We start from the raw sequence: 21,229 nt of genomic DNA on the forward strand, positions 1-21,229 counted from the left end.
TTGCCAGACTGCTTTTACCAGAAGAAACAGGGGGCAGTGCTGCTGATCACAACAAGCTGTTAAATGGGAATGTGACAGATTGGCCAGGGCCCAGAAAACAAATATGACTAATGAAAAACAGAAAATGTATATGCCTACTGAACTGCTACATCTGATTCAATTTTCAATTTTCTTTCTGTTACATTGTTGGCTGTTTTGGTCACGTTCATACAAAGAATTGTATCAATAGAAAAAATGTTTCAATTCATACATCTACTAATGTTCTCAGTTTTTTTTTTGATTAACACAAATTCTGCTACTGGTGGAAATATATTTTAAGTCTAAAAGAGACTTGTAAGTTAAAAAACAACACTACATTAATGCTGTTTCTCAACAAGAATTGTACAGGGACTTGCCTCTGCAACTGTATACTATAGCTGTATGCTGTTCAGGAGCTACTCTTGGTATGAGTGTTCTGATAAACCTGAAACAAACAACAGGGATTCTGAGTTGTCAGGATACAACTACAGTACTACAGTACAACTGTTACTCATTTTACTAGGCTAAGAACTAAATGTTCTTCACATTGATAAAATTACAAAGGGAACATCCTGACAGAATGTCCTTTTCATTTTATGAAATCAAGTTTTGCAAATCTGATTACTTGAATTATTTAATTTATAGTAACCAGTTCCTTAAAAATGTAGTATACATTTATAACTTTGCTTTCATGTGAATTACATGAACTGTTTATGCTCATTTAATGTTTTAAATGCACCTAAATTAAATATGTCAGAAAATTATACACAAAATGATGTTCAAAGAAATTTAAATACAATTTAAAGAAAAATTAATGGAGTTTCTTCCGTTTCTACTACATGTCTGTTTCATGAATTATATATGAAAGATTTGACAGTAATTTTACAGATTCTTTATAGTATCTTACTTACATGTTTCCATTAACTAATAAGAAGTATAAGAATTGCTTCTTATTAGTTAATGGAAACATTTATTTTTGAACAGGTACAGTATTTCCTACAGATGCCTAAAATTTGTTGAACTTTCAAAAAAGTCGACCATTTTTCCAAACCAATTAATTTTTCTTGCAATTTGAATTTTTTCGTTTTAGTATACTGTAACTACAATTATACAACAGAGCTGTATAATGTAGAACAAAACAATAACAGAGAATAAAATTTAATCATTTTATGTGTTTATACTGTCCTTTCATTATTACAGAGAACTTAGCTTATTTACTCCTTAGCTGAGGAAGATGGAACATAAGACAGCATAACAAGAAAATTGGAAGCAGAGCCTTAAATTAATAGCATCCTCAAATTTCTTTTTCAGACTGGAAAGATAAATCATTACCAGTGATAACAAGGAAAACAAATTAAATTAATAAAATAAAAAAGTTATTTATGCCTTGGAGATTTTGGTTTCGGTATTACAATTTTGAGTATCCTACTTTTCGTTATGTCATAAGTAATCACTATAAGGATGTCTGTTTAGTGAATTAAAAGCAGGAGAATCCAATAACTGTAATTGAGAAAGTACAAATACATGTGGAGACCTAATACCATCCTTTAAAAAAGTGAGCAATTACAGAGTGGGCAGGGATTTTACAACTAAATAATTGTCCATATAATGTATAACATTTTTCTTTTTTTAACCCTTTAGCTATACCCAATAGATAATTAAACACTACAGAACAGAAAGCCATCATTAGAAAGTATAAAACTAGGGAATGTATAATCTGTAAGCATAAAAATGGCATGGCACAGACTATGGCATAGACTGTTAGTGATGACCATATGTACATACAACTTGAAGGATGTTACTCTATTTAGTGCGCACAACCAATCAGGAACCTGCAGGGCGTGTAAACTCACCTGCTCGGCAAACTTTTGACCAATCACCAACCGTTCTCCAGTTAAAAAGGCACACAGAGGTCAGAGGCTGCTCTTCCGTCCACTTTCTCTGACTTAATCACATGACTGCCAGCACTGTTGTCTGAGTGTGGGATTTCCAACTTTGTTCTATGCGCCAAGCAAGAGGAAGCCCGTATGTAAATACAAACAGACAGAATTCTGCCCGAGGTCAAGCCTGCAGCAAGGACCTCATGAGCTGCTAGCAAGAGCACTGTGGACACCCGCCTGATCAATGGAGCATACGGATGGGACTTTGTCGACAACTGGATACTTTTATCCCGAAGTAGTCGCTACACCGGACGCAAAAAACAAGTTTGCTTTGACCGATGCAGTCACCCCCTGTGCACAGAGTTTCCTAGTTATGCTCAACGCTAACTAGCATGGTCAGTGGAGAGTAAACCCCGGTCCAGCGCAGCTGACAGACGAATGCTCTTTCTCCGCGCAACTCCAGCCTACACAAGAACTGGATGGCTGCGAGCCAAGGAAGGACAAGGAAGGAAGGATGGATTGGATACTGCTTTGACAGAGTCTGTTGGCTGATCTTTTGCTGTCCGCGTGGGAGATATAAATCCATATCTGAATAAGTAAACTCAGTATTCTATATTGCCGATCGAGAATTCAATTGTATCTCAACACAGGTTGATATCAATTTAATTAATATAAGTATTGCTTTTATTTATGAGTATCTAATGTAGATTTGGTATTAATGAGACTGAATAAAAAGATAATGGTATACTAAATGCATATTCCTTGTTTTGTATCTCTTCATGATTATATACTATACATGTATATACAGTATACAATATGATCTGCCATCTGTATCCAGGCAGACTGGTAAATGTTTTCATATGCACAATTTTATGTAGTAATAAAAGTATTTTGTGTATTTGAACCCATTTATGTATTGCTGATTGTTCTGACGATTGATTCCTAATAGCCATAAAGAACCACCTCGTAATTTACTGTTACAATTAATAAATTGTCCCATTAAATTCACAGAACTCCTAGAACAGTATGCAGTTCTAATCATCAAGACAGCATGAAAGTTATATTAATATACAAACACAATAAACCTTTGTTTTACCCTTAATTCACATGATCTTCTTGTGCTAAATGTAACACAGAAACAACATTAGTCAGAAAGTACCCCCTTCACATACAGTACAAAGCATTATCCAAAGGGTTATCCCCATGTTGATATAGAAAGTGCAGTCATGATTCCTAGTGACCATGAGTCATAATGTAAGAATTGAAGAGGAGCCTTTATCAGATATTGGCAGCTGAAAGCAGTCTGATGACTATGCTGGAAATAATGGGTCTTAAGAGATAGCCTGTTACATTAGCAGCCACAGTTTTTTGTTAGAGGTCAGAGTGGGGAACTGCATTAGCACGTGAAATGCAAAGGTACAAGGGAGATTGCAGTAATACCTAGCTGGTAAGCAAAAAGAAATAAAAAAATAAAGTCAACAAGCATGACAAAGGCTCCATTGCCAATGTGTTTTTGTTATCTCCTTTATTTTTCATTGTTGCTGTGATGTTTAAGTGATTAGTTTAGTTGTTCAAACAAAAGTCGAAAACTTGTCTTTGGATCATTTCACATGTTTGGCCTAACTCAGCTGTATAGCTGGACTCTAAATGCTCTTAACCCTGAACAATCCTCTCTTCAGACTTACAGTAAAAATAATGAAAAGTTGCTATACATAATGTCATATGGGTTACCATTAAATGATCAATTTCATTTTGAATAATTCTTTTCAATTATCTTTGATTCAAACACATATGGGGAGAATGAGGAAATGGGGAGAGATTCCATCATGTAACAGGCTATTGAGCCTCCTATAGGATATTTAGTGCCTATTGGAGGAGAGGCACATCTTTAACTGACAGAGCCACAAGCCTGCAGGTGCCCAGGAAATCACAGGGGCTTCTGTTTCTCTCTCTGGCTAATTCCAATCCTGCCTTTGGCAATACATATAACAGCCAACTGGGCATTGTCACATAGAGAATCTCAGCCACAGTCTGTCAGTGACACAATTCAGTCTTGAAACTGTGAAGCTTGAATCATCGAGATCAGGCAGGCACCTTTATTTGTGAACTCAAGATGTCCAGATAATCTACTGTATTTCTGAACATCTGGAACACTTTTATTATAATTAATTAAGAAAATGTATTAAATTCGATGATTTAGAGAATAATTGGAATTAAAACCTGAGTATCCTTCAGATCACAAAGACTGAAATTCCCTTAATTTTATTTTTTTGCCTGATAATTAACAATTATCTCTAATCTTTAGAAACAGATGATTTGGAAGGATTTTAGTGATAAAAACTGGGGCTTTCCAAATCAAGGGTAGAAGCCCACTGCCCAATACACTTCTGTGTTCTGTTGCTCCTATATTTGCCCTGCATATTTCACTTTCACTGTCATCATTACAATGTCATTAAATCTCACACACCATTGTCTTTTCTACGTGTAAAATTACCATTACACATAACAGTACAAAATCAAAAGCTCGCAAAAGCATTTTTTTAAAAAGTTTACAGGAACCTATTTACCTAAAACAAAACATTGTAATTGAACACCATTTACAGGTTCAATTCTTAAGACCTGATACAAAACATCCTACATTGAATTGTAAAGGAACCATAAAACTATCAAATTTCTTAACCTCGAAAACAAAATGATATAGAAAAACTCCATCAAATATTTTTGTCATTCTCTGACCTGAATTATGTAAGATGACTCTTGTTTCTTTTAACTTTGTACAGTATGCAGCAAGAATCAAATGTGTGACTAAGCAACATGGTCATGTTAAACTCATGTATTGATTTAAAACAAAGTAAAACTGACAATTACAATTAAAATATTGCTATCAAAATGATTCTAAATGTATTAACACATTCTTGCATTATACAGTATAGGATGTTTTTACTGTCTTTAATCAAAGTTTTCTCACATCATCATAAAAACAGCTACACAGATGGTTCTGTTTAAGCTTCAGATCACTGGGATAATTCACTTGTTTTACATGAAAGTTAAGGTTTCTGTACAAAAAAATTCTGTACAAGTTTTCAAAGTGTTTTGGGTTACACAAACATTACTTTGCATTTCAGAGATGGAAATACAAAGGTTTTACCAACTGTTTTCATGAATAATTCATTTCCGTAGTAATTGGGAAATTGATAATCCACTGACTAAGGTTATGAAGTTTAAAAAACTATTTTCATATATTCCATTTTGCCTTTTGTGAAGTTTTAACATTTTTAATATTACACTAAACACTGATGTTGTTCTAGAATTACTGTACAGTTTTACGAAAGTGAATTTGCTTTAAAATTATTTTTTCTAAGGTTAAATGTTAATTCAACATAAAATACTGCATGTTTGTGTATTATAAATTCCATAGCCCTGCTCCATCAAAAGGATTTTGTCATGAAATAGAATGACATTGATCATGTTAGCAATTACATACAGTACCTTCTGCAACTATTGTCATGGAACTGTTACTGTCAAAACTACTTCACTGAAAAATATAAAATCATAAGCCAACATACTTCTCTAGTATCACAAAACGTCCCAGGATTTCCCCTTATCCACAATTATGCATTGGTTTCTCGACAGAATAAAAACATCTTGACAAGTGAATATTTTTTTAGTTACAAGTCAAGAAGCAGAGAACAGTATCTTTGATTGTGCTTCCCCATTGAATTTACACTTGTTATGTTCTTTTCTTAAATTAGCTTTAACAGTTGGAAAAGCAATTTATAAGCAAATATATACTGTAATACAGTGGGCTAAACATTTAAAGAACACCTCCCAAAGGTTTTTCCTTCAACCTGAAATGTATTTCATATGGCTCATTATGACAGCCCTGGAAACATGTGTAGGAGGGAACTGACCCAGATCTCGACAGTCCTCTGTTTAAATCTCTGCTGCAGTTCAGCCATTGTGATCTGTAAGTAGCTGGGTTGGGCAGTTTCATTTTATTCCTCCAGGTTAAGTATCAAATTTCATATGTACAGTAAATGCTGAAACAGTACTACTTGACATTGTTCCCAGTTAATGACAAAATACAGTATGTCATTAATGACATAAAAAGTAAATTGCTTGTGATCGGTATAACAATGTATTAAACAAGCATACTGTACATAAGGTGGTTACAAGCCACAGTTTTATACAGTTTTATTAAAGCAGCTTAACACTTTCAATAATCTCTAACCAGATGTCACATGGATTTCCCAATGTCATTCTCTCATGTTAATGTCCCTTCTGCTTTTAAAGCACCTTTACTGGCATTTTCCTGAAAAAATGTTACAATTTGTACAGTATATCAGACCCTTGCCCCTTTCATTTTCAGAAGCATTTCCCTCATTTATATCATGTTGGATGGAAAGAGGTATACTCCAGTAAAATCAACCATCCCAAAGCAAACACACAGTAACATGATTGCTGCCATTTTACATTTGGCTTGAGAACCATGTCTCGAGCAATAAAAAACACACCTGAACATCCACATTTGTATCAGACTTTTAAAATACCTTCCACAAAATGAGTGGTGAATTACGTTGAAAATACTTTCTGTTTAAAACATACACTTATTTTTGGCTGATTTTTATTCATTTTTAATTTTAATATGATTCCTAAACCCAGAGCAGGGTTAAACCTAAAACCTTAACCTTTTTTTCCACCTAAAAGGCGGAAACTAGTATTTCACAAAGAAATATCAAGCTTCTGTAGCCTGATATTTCATTGAAATTGGTAGCAAAAAAGAAAAAAGGTTATGATCTAATGTGATTGTAAATGTGAAAAACCATCTGTGTACCAGTAACGCATCAGTTTACAGTGATAATAACCCCCTGCCTTGAGTGTTAAAAAAAAGAACTGTTGCGGGTCCCATCTGTGAAATGAAAAATACAAATTTCTACCAATTTCAGAAATGAAAAGGTTTCCAGTATTGTCTTGCAATTCAGTGTTACACAGATTGTATGTGAATAATTATAATCTGCAACCATTGATACAATTACAAAATGGCAAAGGTACTGTATGTAGCACAGCTGTAATCTTCCACTCAAGAAAAAAAATATTAAAGTTATTAATAACCAAAAAAACATAGAGCTTTCAAATTCATGTTCTATCATCTCATGTAAAAATACTGCCCTTACTTCATAACTAACTAACATCACTTTATTAACCCTTACAATTTCTTGCATTAGGAATTATCTTTTCGCATACCCCAGCTTGCTCTCCATGAGACACACAGATAAGGAGAGAGCCTGGGGTCAGAGCGCAGGGTCTGCCATTGTACGGCGCCCCTGGAGCAGTTGGGGTTAAGGGCCTTGCTTAGGAGCCCAACGGAGTAGGATTCCTCTGCCGGCTGTGGGATTTGAACCGGCAACCTTCTAGCCACAGGCGCAGATCCTTAGCCACAAATAAACAAATTCTAAAAAATTATAATAAAACTAAAGTTGCAAAACCATAAATAAACTTAGGAACCAAAATATAATAACAGAGTCCCGTCTTAAAATTTTAATTGTACAAATATACTAACCATCAACGTTGTTGTAGGACAATCTTGACATTTATTGTGCCTTAAAACTAGTTAGATGGACACTAGCCTTCTTAATAATCCCTATATCACATTCATTTTACTCTTTGTTATGATATGTTTTTTTCTACCAATATGGGGGGAGCTTTGCATAGACAGTGAGCTGTGCTTGGGTGCTGAAAAAGAATCAGTGGGCATGCTCCTATTGTCTTGATGTAGCTAACAAAGCACTGAAGAGCCTAAAATCCCATTTGATAACTTCCCATGAGACTACAAGCAACCAGATGTGACATGCTTTCAGTATGGCTCTATTACTAATTATGAGTGGACTACTGAAAAGATTATTGATTCACACAATAGTTTCTTATTCTTTTCAAGTACATTGCATTTTCACGTTAGAATCCACATCATACTAATAAAACTAACCGCCTGCACTTCCATCTGCACTTAATTAGGGATTTAAATATTTTACAAGCTGTAGGGTTTCGGAAACAACCACAGCTACACCACAACATACCAAAGCATGATTTGAATTAAAAACCCTAAAGCCACAACAACCGCACTTGGGTAATACTGTATATTTGAATGAAAAGATCAAATTGTCTGGAAGTCCGATTCTGAACATTATTCTCAGTAATGAAAAGACAGAACACTTTACTCGTAAGAAAAAAAGGATTCAGGGATTTAGGTCATTCTGGGAACATACTGTTCAAGTGGTCACTGCTGTTTGTTTTTCACTGATAATATTAATGCTCATTTGATAGGTGTGTGGGTACGTCTGTCTCAGTGGGTGTTTCTGATTCTGTACTGTATAGCCAGGCACTCTCCCCTGACATCACACTGCGCAGCAGGACCTGCATCAAAGCTGGCACCGTTATTGCAGTGTGCTTCAATATTCAAAGAAACTCATTCCTTCCGCTACTCTCTACTCAGGTCTAGCAATGACATATATTATATGTAGTCTCTGTTGATTGAATGTTTATTTTGAAGTGAGTTTCAAAATATATATTTTGTTGCAGGATTTAATAAATAAAAATATCGAATTTTGTTTTGGATCTGATAAACTGAAAAGAGGCTCATGTAAGAGATATAATAAATTTAAATATTGACCATAAGCATTGATCTGTGATTGTTAAGATTCTTATAAAGTTTATAAATAAATGTTATTGTAATATGATATGGGTAGACAGACTACTTAATTTTAAGTCAAATATAAATTGATTGTGCAAATATATTCAGCAGGGTCCAGAGAAAGCTACCGGCAGCTAACATTTAATGCAAATGAATTAAATTCTGGCATATGGCTAATGTATAAGGCAGCAATTAGATATTTATTAATTAGCATCTTAAACATTTTGAGATTTCTCCATTGAATATTAGTCACATTACTGACATTACTTTGTATTTTATTAAGGGAAAATATTTATTCCCTTTAGTAATGCTATGAGCTATGCTGCCACTGATAGTATGCAGAACAAAATAAAAGTGATCCAGCTCTTGAGTCTTCAGAAATCTGCCTGCATAATTCATTAGTCCCATATGATTTAAAGGCAATAGATCTGAAAAAATACTCATCAGCCAAAGTCCTGGAATATCACAGATGCCACAAAGATAACGCTGAGCTTATGCCACATCTATTTTTTTTAATGCTGTCAATTTGGAGGACCTTTGGATCAAACATGTTTACTAATGTCCTTGAAATTTTGAAAACAGGGAGTAGGAAACAGGATCCCATTTCTTTCAAAAATTTTAAATACAAGAATTTTGAAATTTCTGCAATGTTACATATGTACGTTCCTATGCAATTTACTATACCCAAATAATTAATGAATATCACAAGTTTCAAAATTATGAGGGAGTATCTTATTTGCTGTAAGGTATTCCTACACCTATTGATCTTTCAAATCAGATTGAAAAAAACTATTTAGGAATGTACTAAGGATTTGCTTCATCCATCATCCTCACTTTTCTATTATTCTGACATACAGTATTTACATTAATTCCGAACTAAAGGTTTTCTAAAGACACACAATTTGTCTTAAAAAACATATCAGAAATTATTTGTTCTCTCTAACATAACATGGCATGTCACACAGCATCAATATTTTAAATGACTTACATGTATTTTATCGTTTGCATTAAGAATCTTAATTATTACTAACACATCAAATATTTCATGTGTTTTAAATTTCTATGCCTTGTATTTCCTGACATTGAAAAGATCAAGTTTAATTGGAGTAACAAAAAATGAATTCCATAAATATTGAGGGGTATTTCATTTGAAGTATGAAAAATGAACTTTGGTGTTTGTTGACAGACATATAATTACTAGAGTATATCATCAAGTAATAATTTATTAACACTTTTATTATTTTTTTTATTAACACTTTGTGAGTAGCTCCAGTGAACATGCAGAAGTTGTAAATGCAATTGTAAAAGCTATTACTATCCCATGAAAAAGTAATATTTTGTCATTTTTACTTGTACAGCTTTTAACAGATTTTTTCCTTCAAGCCATTTAAAAAACCTGAAAATAAATTATAATAAATTCTGAGACTCAATTTACAGGTACTGTATGAATGTTGCTCTATGCAAAGCCATTCCTGTGGCTTTTATTTTGAAATAAAAACTATATAGTAGAATACAAGAAGTCTGAAAAAATACGATTAATTGCATCTTAAGAAATAGATTTACATGGCTCTGCAGCTAACAGGCATAATAAACAACACTAATTTCTGAGATTTGTTTTTCTCTTTTGTCCCCACTCATTTTGTATGCTGAAAGAGTGTCTTGGCCTTTCAGCTGACCTACTGAAAATGCTGTAACACGAAACTAGAAACCAACCTGTATGCTGTGCACTACAGGCTGAATGCTAATGCCCTACATCAATGCTTCGTTCAAAAGAGATTTTCTGTCAAGCCTGGGTTAGGCAGGAACACAAACAACAGCCTGCAAAGAATGAAGCAGAACATCACGATCTCACTAAGAAATGCTTTGGGTTTGCCATTATTTATTCCCTATTTATGTGAAAAAACAAAGCACTTCCTATTTCCACAATATGGTTAAGGCTAAGAGATAAACTATTATCACAAACTTCCTACTACAAATTAAATAATCCCATTAGAGTAAACTGCAATAACTTCATTTAATGACTAACATTGTAAATCACTGCAAAGTCTGAAAAATATAACTTGAATTGAAAGACAGGTTTTAAACTGATTACTAAATCCATATTGTTTGCAGCTCCAGTGATTAAAAATGTCAGCAGAAAGAACTATCCTGTCTTTTTATTGGTTTGTAGTGGCCCTCAGCCCTCTCTTCATGGATAGCCATTAAAATCAGTGTACCTTTAATTAAAGTAAAGGGTAAGGTAGGTTCTTATATTTAATTTGTCATTTGTTCAACAACACCTACTATAGTTTCCTACAGTATACTGACCACCTAAGTATATGAGTCTGCCTTTGTGTAGCTCAATTGTTTTTGCTTGAGTCCATTATTCATACTGGCATAAACTGCATTACATCATACATTCCCCTTGTCTTTCTCTGTCACAGTAGGTCTTCACACCCTTGTTTCAACCTAAGCCCAGTCCCTCCATCTGTCCACTCTGCAGCACAGTGTGCCATTGCCTTTCCCTTTCCAGTCTGAACCAATGAATATATTATAGGAATAAGAATCAACTTTTGCTATTAATATTTATAACATTTAGTGTATGAAGACCTGAGCAGATTTTATATTAAATAAACCTTCAAATTAATACATATGAGGCTATAATCACAAATAAAATTAATATACTGTGTCAACTACATCTGTAAATTCCTATTTTATTGGTATAACTTTGATATAATGTATATGCACAACTCTATGTTTCATTTAGAGGTATCTAATTGTGGTTCTGAATCAAGCCTAGTCTCAAGCCACAGAATACTTAACAAACAGACTAACATTAAAACTGAATAAGAAAAAGCAACAAAACATTAGCAGTAAGGAGTGAAAGCATCGTAATAATAATTCTTTATTGTATGGCATTAAATGTAATGATAAATGAAATGATATATTTCCAAGATAATACAATTCTGTGGACTACTGTAGAAGCTATAGAACTCTGATCAAAAAGATAAAGAACTATGTTAAAATCCTATGTTGATGGTTAAGGTTTGGAAAATGACCTACAGTATCATAATATCAAACATGGATTGCTTTGACCACTGTAATTTCATTTGTCATTTGTGTTACACAGGCAGTATAAGCTGGGGGAGCATGGTCCATGGATACATGCCCATCTAAGAAATAACCAATAGCAGAGACAGGCTAGAATGCCTCTTGATTAAACAAAACAAATAACCAATTGATACCATCAACTGGCCCAAACTGCCATTTATACCACAACTTTGTCATGGCCTCTCTTGAATTTATGCAGTTTTAATACATACTGTACTGTATGCCAATCTTTGACCACTCCAAACTAAAGAATCCCAAGAAATCATAGAAATTAAAAGTAGTTCAAGTAGGTATCTGTGTCAGCATGTACATGTATAGGCTGCAAAGGAACAAGTAAGGTTTCCATGCTGAAAACAGAAGAAAAGAAACACAATGGCTTTGGAGCCTTCTTTGGGTGTGAGAAAACAGAAGTTAAAAAGTACTCTCCAAAAGTATTTGGGGAGTGATATCTGTACTGGGATTTTCAATAAGATCTCTAACAATAACCAGTTCTTGTGGAAAAATAAACATGACTGAGAACTCCTAAACATGTGAATGATGACTGGTGTTCACTAACTGTATGATCTGTCAAATAATTTAGTGCACTTGAATCAATTTAGGTTTGTCATGAAGTGAAGATTGAAGGTCGTATATTTCAGTATAATTTATTTTTGGAATTTTCTTTGCAGTTTTTGCTGATGTATGCAAAATAAAACCAATATAAAACATAAAATATTTTATACAGTATTTATATATAGATTACAATATATAGTAAACCCATATAAATATAAAAATAAAAAACAAGTTTTTTGTGTAATTACTGCACACCAATTATTACAAAATAATGTTTAATAAAGGAGACTGTTCAGCAAATCTTTCATGTATCAAAAAATAAAACTACACATTAAAAATGTTTCTTTATGTTACAAAGAGCCTGAAGGTCATGGAGAAATCATACTTACTATTGTAATACCACCATACATTCCTTATACCAGTTAAGGTGGTCCAAAAGTATACAGAAAAACATAACAGATCTCATTTTTAGGTTTACTCACAACATACAAGTATTGGCTGAGTACTAGCAAGTACATCTTGACAACTGTGTATTGATCAATTCAAACAGAGAATCCAACTTATTTAACAATATAAACTTAACATAGTATTGTTTTGTTACAGTACCTTTTTGGTGCAGTATTAATAGGCATATAATAACTGAAACTTCATTTCAACATCTTTAAATAAACATGAATACATTTACTGGTGACCAAATGACAGCTGAACTGCCATTCATAACCTCAACTGGTTAAATCTGCAAATTGAATAATATTAAGAAAAACATGAATGGATATTAAATTACATGTTTCCCTGTGGAAAAAGCCTGGTGCCTCTGGATATTTCTTTTACATCTTTAAAATGAAAGCTGTTTGTGTTTTAGAAATGTTTACGAGCCTCTGTCTCTTGTAATGTGATTTCTCAGTTTAAATGCACTTCACTCATCTGTGGAGCGATTGGAATGGAAGCTATTGATCCACAAACAATTTAGCTGTCGGGTGCAAGACAGGAGGAACAGGATGCTCTAAATGCATAAAGCTTCCTGAAAGCTCAGCTATTCTTTTAATTTGGATTTCCTCCATGTTTCAAAATGCCTTAAGATGTGACCTGCACGGCCATTACACTCATCCTGTTTATGCATTTTTAAACCCTCAAAGGGTGACTGGCCGTATGGTTTTAAAAAGGACACAGGGTCATCAATGCAAAGCCACAGTCACGTCTTACTCATTCTCAATAATCTAATCACAAAGCCATGTATTTTAAGATGCTAGTTTTGACAAATTGAGAAATTTATATATTCTATATTAATTTGTGTGCTATCAGAAATATCTGAAATATCATTCAAAGATTTAAATAAAAAGTGCTTTGTCATTGCTACCTGCTCTAGCAGTGAAATCTGACAGAACATAAACCTTGTTATATGGCTATAAGAATTATATTACTTATCTGTGGTATTAAGGTGTCAATGGGCAAACATTCAGCTGTAATTGGCATGTTTCATGTTTTGGATATAGTTGCTATCAATGATCATCTTAGATTTATGTTTCAGCTTTAAACATGCTTCAGTTAGAAGTAAACAATAAGCAGACATACTGTACTGTTTTTGAGTTATTTTTACATTTTAAAAAGGAGTTGAGGACTGGTTTATGAGTGATTTAATTAAAACACATTTTAATGAAAAGTTATCATTTTTTTAAGTTTTCATTTAATTGAAACATCATTATTTCATTCCATTAATATTTTAGGTATATTTATATATGTATAGATTTACTGTACATTGTAGATTTAAATCTAAACTTTTGTGTGTACATGGAAATAGTGTTTCACTTTATATTTTCAGATTATTAAAGGTGCCATACCAGATACTGTACTCTAAAAATTGAGTTGACAAAAAATTAACAAGTTAGAGAAGGTTTATTTACATTTCATTTAATATCCTTTATTGTTTTTTGTGACACACTTAAAATTATAGTTAGGTGGCAGCCTAGTATCTGTACTGCATCTTAGTTTTTTTCACAAAGAAATTTAATTACATTACTGAGCTATTTAGATTTTCCTGTCAAGTATACAATCAGAAACAAAGAACATAAGAAATGTTACAAACAAGAGGAGGCCATTCAGCCCGTCCAGCTTGTTTGTCGCTAGCTGACCCAAGGAACCCACACAGCTGTTTCTTGAAAGAATCCACAGAAACACATCTACTGCATCTGTAATGGTTTTAAAGCTTGTGATTAACAGGTGGTGTGTCTAAGTTTTGATTTATTTCAGGGTTGCATTTCATGTATCTGTTGTTGTAATCTCTTTAATATTTCAGATGCATTATATTTTATGCACTGAGAAAATATCCCTTTGATTTTCTGTAAACAGCTGTAAATAGTGAGTTATATAAAAACTAGCAGGCTTCCCCCTGGCCTGAATGGTATCTTCAGGACCCATATGTGCTGCACAAAGTTACAGTCCAACAGTGGGGGGAAATGCTGGGACCGCACATCTGATGACATTGCCAGGTTGCAGGTGTAGATCCTTGCCCATTAGTCTCCTTTTCACCTTCTTCACTAAGGTTTTTATCTGCTCTTGGTGAATTTCTTCCTTTCAAAAGAGAAGCCCATGTCCTCACTAGAGGTGTGATCGTGCATCAGATTTTCAAATGATCCTGATTCAGAATTTGCTTTCTGACTCCTGCTGAGATACTAAGGAACCTGCCAGCACAGCAGGAATGTTAGGGAGCCTACTGGTTCTGTGGCCTTAGGATCACTCTCCTCCTCCAGCCAGCACTCCGGGAAGCCTGGTGTCTTATTCTGGCCATGGGGTTCACTCTCCCTGTTCAACCTGTTAGACAGCATTTCTGACTCTTTTATGGCCTAAAGCCAGACCCCTTTGATCCAGGGCACTGGGTGTGCTGGCTTATCCATGTGCTCTCCCCTGTTGACCAATGGGTTTTGCCGTTTTGAAGCTCATATCCTTCCTTGGGCCATGGTGCTGGGAAGCCATTTGCTTCTCTATGGCTTTAAAACAATCATTAGCCTTGAAATGTATTGAAGTTTTATACTTACTGTATATACCTGTATTCACACAAAGAATACAGTTCAAATAACATAGTGATAATATAGCAGCCTGGGGCAAATTAAAGGTTAAAAAACAAATAAGAAAACTTGCTCCGAATGAGAGAATTGTTCAACTTGTTTTTTTTAAAGTAAGGGTTATGCTACATTACTGCTGAAGCAACAAAAGAAAAAGTTTAATCTTTGTGTACAACATCCTAATAAGTAAACATGGTTTTATGAAAGAGGTCACATAGACAGCTGACATCACCATATTTTATCTTGGGAAAACGCCTACTGGAGATCAAAGATGCAAAATGGCATTTAACAAAAGAAATGGGACCTCAATAACCTGGGGTGCAGAACTTCCAACAACACTAGTAATTCAACACCATGTTCCTTTTTCAAGATTGCTCACTCTAAAATATAAATGCTTCCCATACAAACTTAACCCATTCATTACAATATTTAGCTTCAATTATTATTGCATTTACTGTACATTTCGATTATATTCAGGGTGGTATAAGGTGGTATAACAATAGTAAAGAACTAACAAATATTTCTAACAAAATTCTTGGAAATAATCCTTATTAAAATGTTAATTCAGTCAGATTTTTTAAATGTTTTGTTTTGTAATCCAGTAACTGTCAGATGAGTTAGAATTTTACTGTTATGCCACGCCCCCAGAGGACTCGTCATGCCATCTCGCATTCCAGCACGGTTCCCAAATAGCCCTTTTCCCCAGCCTATTTGATGCTGCTTCACACTCTCCCCTATGCTCAGTATTAGGTTTTTCCTGGTTATAACTACCTCGATTTCTCGCAATTTATTACTTCTTGGTTTTTGGCTTCCTGACCCTGGTTTGTTCTCCGACTACGTCTCCTGGTTTTGTTTTGGTACTTTGGTTATCATTCTGGCTTCGACTCTTGGCTTCCTCACGGCTTACGGCTCCGCTTCTGATTTTGTACTTTTGCACCGGTTTGTTTACCTTCAGCTTTCGGACCTCGGACTGTTACATCGACTACACCTCTGGAGTTTGTCCTGGTTTTTCTGCATAGGGTCCTCATTAATATTCCCTGACACTTACTTTGTCTCGTATTTTCATTAAAATAAATACTGAGGGTCATATAAACTTGGAGATTATTAAATGTTCAATATAAACCTTGAATCAGTAGCACACCACTGTTTCTTCAAAGCAGCCTTAGATGTCCAATGGTAAACAGGTGTCAGAATGATGACTGCTAACCACCATATGGAAGAGAGGGTACTTGATGATATATTGCTTTGCAACTTACAGAGTTATGTCATTTCTCTTTCTTGTGCTTCCATGCTACTGACTCATTCTGTTTTTTCTTCAAATTTAACTCAGACACATTGCAAGTATGTTTTATTTGATAACATAATATGTTAAATAGCCATATTAACATAATGAAGTACACCTCTTCATACTAATGAGGCAAAATCACCTGCAGTAATGTGAATGTTTCTCAGCTCGAATGTTTCGAGCTGTTTACAATATTTAGGCATCTGAAGTTTTAAAGTAAAATAAAAAAATATATATTAAACAGTAAATATATACAGAAACAGACCTCTCTATCTTTAATAACAGAGTTCCTAGTATTTATATATCTGTTTTTTTCTACAAGCCTGATTTATCTAAAAGATCTGAACTCTTGTCAGTGTATATCCAACCCCTACTGTAGTACTGTGGAGCCAGTTCAGCAACAGCTTATAGCATCAACAAGCAGAGCTTGCAACTAAACTTAGTTACACCTGAGATCCTTAAAGTATATAGTCTCAAATGCTGGAGGATTTCACAAGTGCACTGTTATAACATAGATTACATTTGATATAGTATCCATATACACTGCATTCTTTATTTTATATAGCGCCTTTAAAGGTGGCTTCTCAAAGCGCTTTACAGAATGACAACAACAATAAAGAAAAAAATACACAATTACAAATGACAATTTATGGTACTTTCCAGCTTTAAACTCTCAAGACCTAGAAAGTATCTGATCGTCTGTGGACTGATCCCAGAGCAGCAATTTTTAGTATAACATTGTGACCATAATTGTACACAATATTCTAAACATATATGCAATATACCTCACTATACCTCACTAATGCATTATACAATTCTAATATCAGTTTTCCATTAAAATTCTACAATGTTAACTATTTACTAACATTTTGTGCTTTTTTATTGCTTCTCCATATTGTCTAGAGGATGTAAATAATTATTATATCAATATATCCAACTTAAAATTATTTTTCAAATATAGCTTCTTCTAGATCAGTATTTTCATTTGTATATTTAAATATTAAAAAAAATAAATTATATAGTTTAGAAAAAAAACCTTTTAATAGCCCACTTTAAACATCACCTGTCAGGTATTTAATAATAATAATAATTGCTTACACTTATATAGCGCTTTTCTGGACACTCCACTCAAAGCGCTTTACAGGTAATGGGGACTCCCCTCCACCACCACCAATGTGCAGCATCCACCTGGATGATGCGACGGCAGCCATAGTGCGCCAGAACGCTCACCACACATCAGCTATCAGTGGGGAGGAGAGCAGAGTAATGTAGCCAATTCATAGAAGGGGATTATTAGGAGGCCATGATTGGTAAGGGCCAATTGGAAATTTGTCCAGGACGCCGGGGTTACACCCCTACTCTTTTCGAGAAGCACCCTGGGATTTTTTAATGACCACAGAGAGTCAGGACCTCGGTTTTACGTCTCATCCGAAGGACGGCGCCTGTTTTACAGTATAGTGTCCCCATCACTATACTGGGGCATTAGGACCCACATGGACCACAGGGTGAGCACCCCCTGCTGGCCCCACTAACACCTCTTCCAGCAGCAACCTTAGTTTTTCCCAGGAGGTCTCCCATCCAGGTACTGACCAGGCTCACACCTGCTTAGCTTCAGTGGGTTGCCAGTTGTGAGTTGCAGGGTGATATGGCTGCTGGATTTGTCCAGTCTTATGTTTTATCTATGTAAATAACCCTTTTAAGCTTCTATAGTTGTTACTAATAATGCTATTATTTGATACTTTAATAATAATACCAGACTCAAGATCAATGATGTAAACTAATAAGAGCAATGGTCCTAGTACAGATCCCTGCGGTACTCCAATAATTAATCACCCCAATCTGAATATCCCCCCTTTGTCTGTACTCCATTTTCTAAGTATTGACCAATTCTCTATTCAAAGACACATATTACCCTGAACACCTACTGCCTGCAATATGAGAGATTTTTTTTGAGAATTTTAGTAAAAAGCATTCTTTAAATCTAAATATACCATAACATAATGTTCTGTGTTTATCTATTACTGTTGCTGTTTGTTCAAAGAACTCTACCAAGTTGGACAGGCAAGATCTACCTTTTCTAAATCCATGTTGACTTACTTGTTGGCAGATGTACTGTATATGTCGATATGCACTTGTTTATTTTTTGTTATCCTTCATATGGGAACTACATTAGTAATTTTTCTCCCCATGGGTACTACCCCTATCTCATGCAACTATTGTTGACTGATGTGATGTGAATCTTGTGCCTTTGTAAAAATTCTTTAGAAAGATTTTAGTCGAGATTTTTTATCAATCTTTAATATTTTTAAAACCTACAGTATTTCTAAAAAAAACGTGAAACAACAAAAAATGACAGATCTTAGTTTACAGAAGTAGAGTTTATGAATGAAATATGTAGTGTGGTGTCTCCGGGGGAAAGGTTTAATACCCTTTTGCATGGCCTTCCTCAGCATGCTTTTCAGGGTCTTATTAAAGCGCTCCACTAGTCTGTCTGTTTGTGGGTGATATACCGAGGTTTTGATTTGATGAATACCCAAAAGCTTACTTAGGTCTTGCATGACTTTTGACATAAAAGGAGTTCCTTGATCGGTTAAGATCTCCTTAGGAATTCCCACTCAAGAGAAAATTTGCACTAGCTCTCTAGCTATGTTTATGGCTGTAGCCGCTCTCAGAGGAATGGCTTCAGGGTATCTTGTGGTATAGTCCACTATTACCAGTATATACTGATGTCCCTTTGTGGTTTTAATCAGTGGTCCCACTAAGTCCATCCCAATCTGCTCAAATGGAGTTTCTATGATGGGGAAGGAAATCAAAGAATTCTTATAATAAGGTTGAGGGGCAGGTTTCTGACACTACCTCATTCCCGACAATTCCTCTCGATGGCCTTGTATATTCCTGGCCAGAAAAATCGAGAAAGCAGTCTCTCGACTGTTTTCTTCACCCCCAGGTGTCCTCACAGGAGGTGGCTATGGGCCAAGTTGAGGAGTTTCACTTGGTAGGCTCTGGTAATAAGGAGTTGCTGCACTTCTTCTTGATCCCTCTTCTGCACCTGATAGAGATTGTTTTTCACCATGAAATAAGGGTAACTCAGGGCACTCATATCATTACACAACATTCTCTCAATTTTTCCCCATTTGAGACCCCATGCATTTCTCAAATTTCCATCTTCCAAATGGGTCGTCCCAAACCTCCCTCAATGTTCTGGTGGCTCCCAGTCTGGTAAATCCATATTTAAGAATTAATCTCCAAGTTCGGAGCCTTCTTCATCTGTGTTGTCATCCGAGTCTTCAGGACATGGGAGTGGACTTTGCTTAGCAGACTGGACAGTATTCCAAAGTTGGAGAAAGTGGGGACAGTCTAGTCCCAACATCACAGGGTGAGGCAATTGTTCAACCACCCCTACAGTCAAACTATACAGTATGTTCCTATTTCTGTAGAAATGGGAATTTTTGCAGACGGATATACCTTAGTTTCCCCATGAATACAAGTAATAGGGATCGCTTATGCTTGCCTGATCTTGGTGTCTTCAGGTAGTGCTGTAGAGGTCACCAGGGATTCATACTTCCAGAGTCTAACAAGGCCTCGACATGTTTTTCCTCACAGGAGGGTATGCCTGCCGTGAGGTAGTTACACTTTGCTTCCTCTCTGCTGTCCACTTGTCTAGATTCACACAAGTTGGGAAAATGGCTGGCTAAATGTCTCTCTTCATGACAGTTGAAGCATCTACGGGTTTCTCTCCATGGTCGGGGCATTTGAACCGGCCTTTCCTGAAGAGATTTCTTGACTAGTGGTTGACCTCGATAATCACTGTACTTTATTGACTTTCATTCCCCAAACTCTTGGGGTTTCTCCTCTCCCCTTTTCGAAATTCCCCTCTTTCTTCCTTAATCAAGGCTTCAATGGCATGTTGTCTGTTCACTAAATCAACTGTCTAATGTCTGGGGATCCCCATCACTCACTTTTCTTTTCAAGTGAACAGGCAGACTCCACAAAGTGATCCAACACCACTCTCTCTACCACTTGCCCCAAGTTTAGTTCTTCTGGCTGAAGCCATTTCTTCGCCAGATGTACAAGGTCAAACATTTGAGATCTAGTGGGCTTGTCCATTTGATACCTGCAGTTATGGAACCGGACCGCTCGTATTGCCGTTGTTACCCCTAATCTCGCCAAGATCTCCTTTTTTAGAGTTTCATAGTTCTCAGTATCCTCTTCTTTTAAATCATAATAGGCTTGTTGGGCTTCCCCAATTAAATAAGGTGCCCCTCTCCCTGCACATTGCTATCTGGGCCATGCATTCCTGGCAGCTGTTCTTTCAAATGTTATTAAATATGCTTCCAGATCATCTAGCTCTGTCATCTTTTGAAGCCCAATTTCTTCTATCTTACTGGGATCTCTCCCTGTTACTGAGGACTGTCTAATTTCCTCTCCTAATCTTTGCAATTCCTCTCTCACCAAATTATGTTCCTCTATAATTCGTTGATTAGTCTCAGTTTGAATTTTATTAGCCTCCTGCTGTGCCTGTATAGCTTCTTGGTGTCCTTTTAAAGCCTGGAATTGGGTTAGGGTGGCTTGGGATAATTGTTGTATCAATTGTTCCATTTTTCTTAGCAAGACCTCACACACAAACCGAGAGAAAAAAAATCAACCTTTTATTTCC

General features: G+C 35.3%; 1 protein-coding gene across 3 annotated transcripts in view; it reads right to left on the minus strand.

Moving 5' to 3' along the window:
- The window catches only part of cntn1b (contactin 1b), a 109,354-nt gene that overhangs the window by 77,535 nt on the left and 10,590 nt on the right, over window positions 1–21,229 (minus strand). The window lies entirely within an intron of this gene.

Source organism: Lepisosteus platostomus, chromosome 9 (assembly GCF_059453375.1).
Source record: "Lepisosteus platostomus isolate fLepPlt1 chromosome 9, fLepPlt1.hap1, whole genome shotgun sequence".
NCBI classification, from domain to species: Eukaryota; Metazoa; Chordata; class Actinopteri; order Semionotiformes; family Lepisosteidae; genus Lepisosteus; species Lepisosteus platostomus.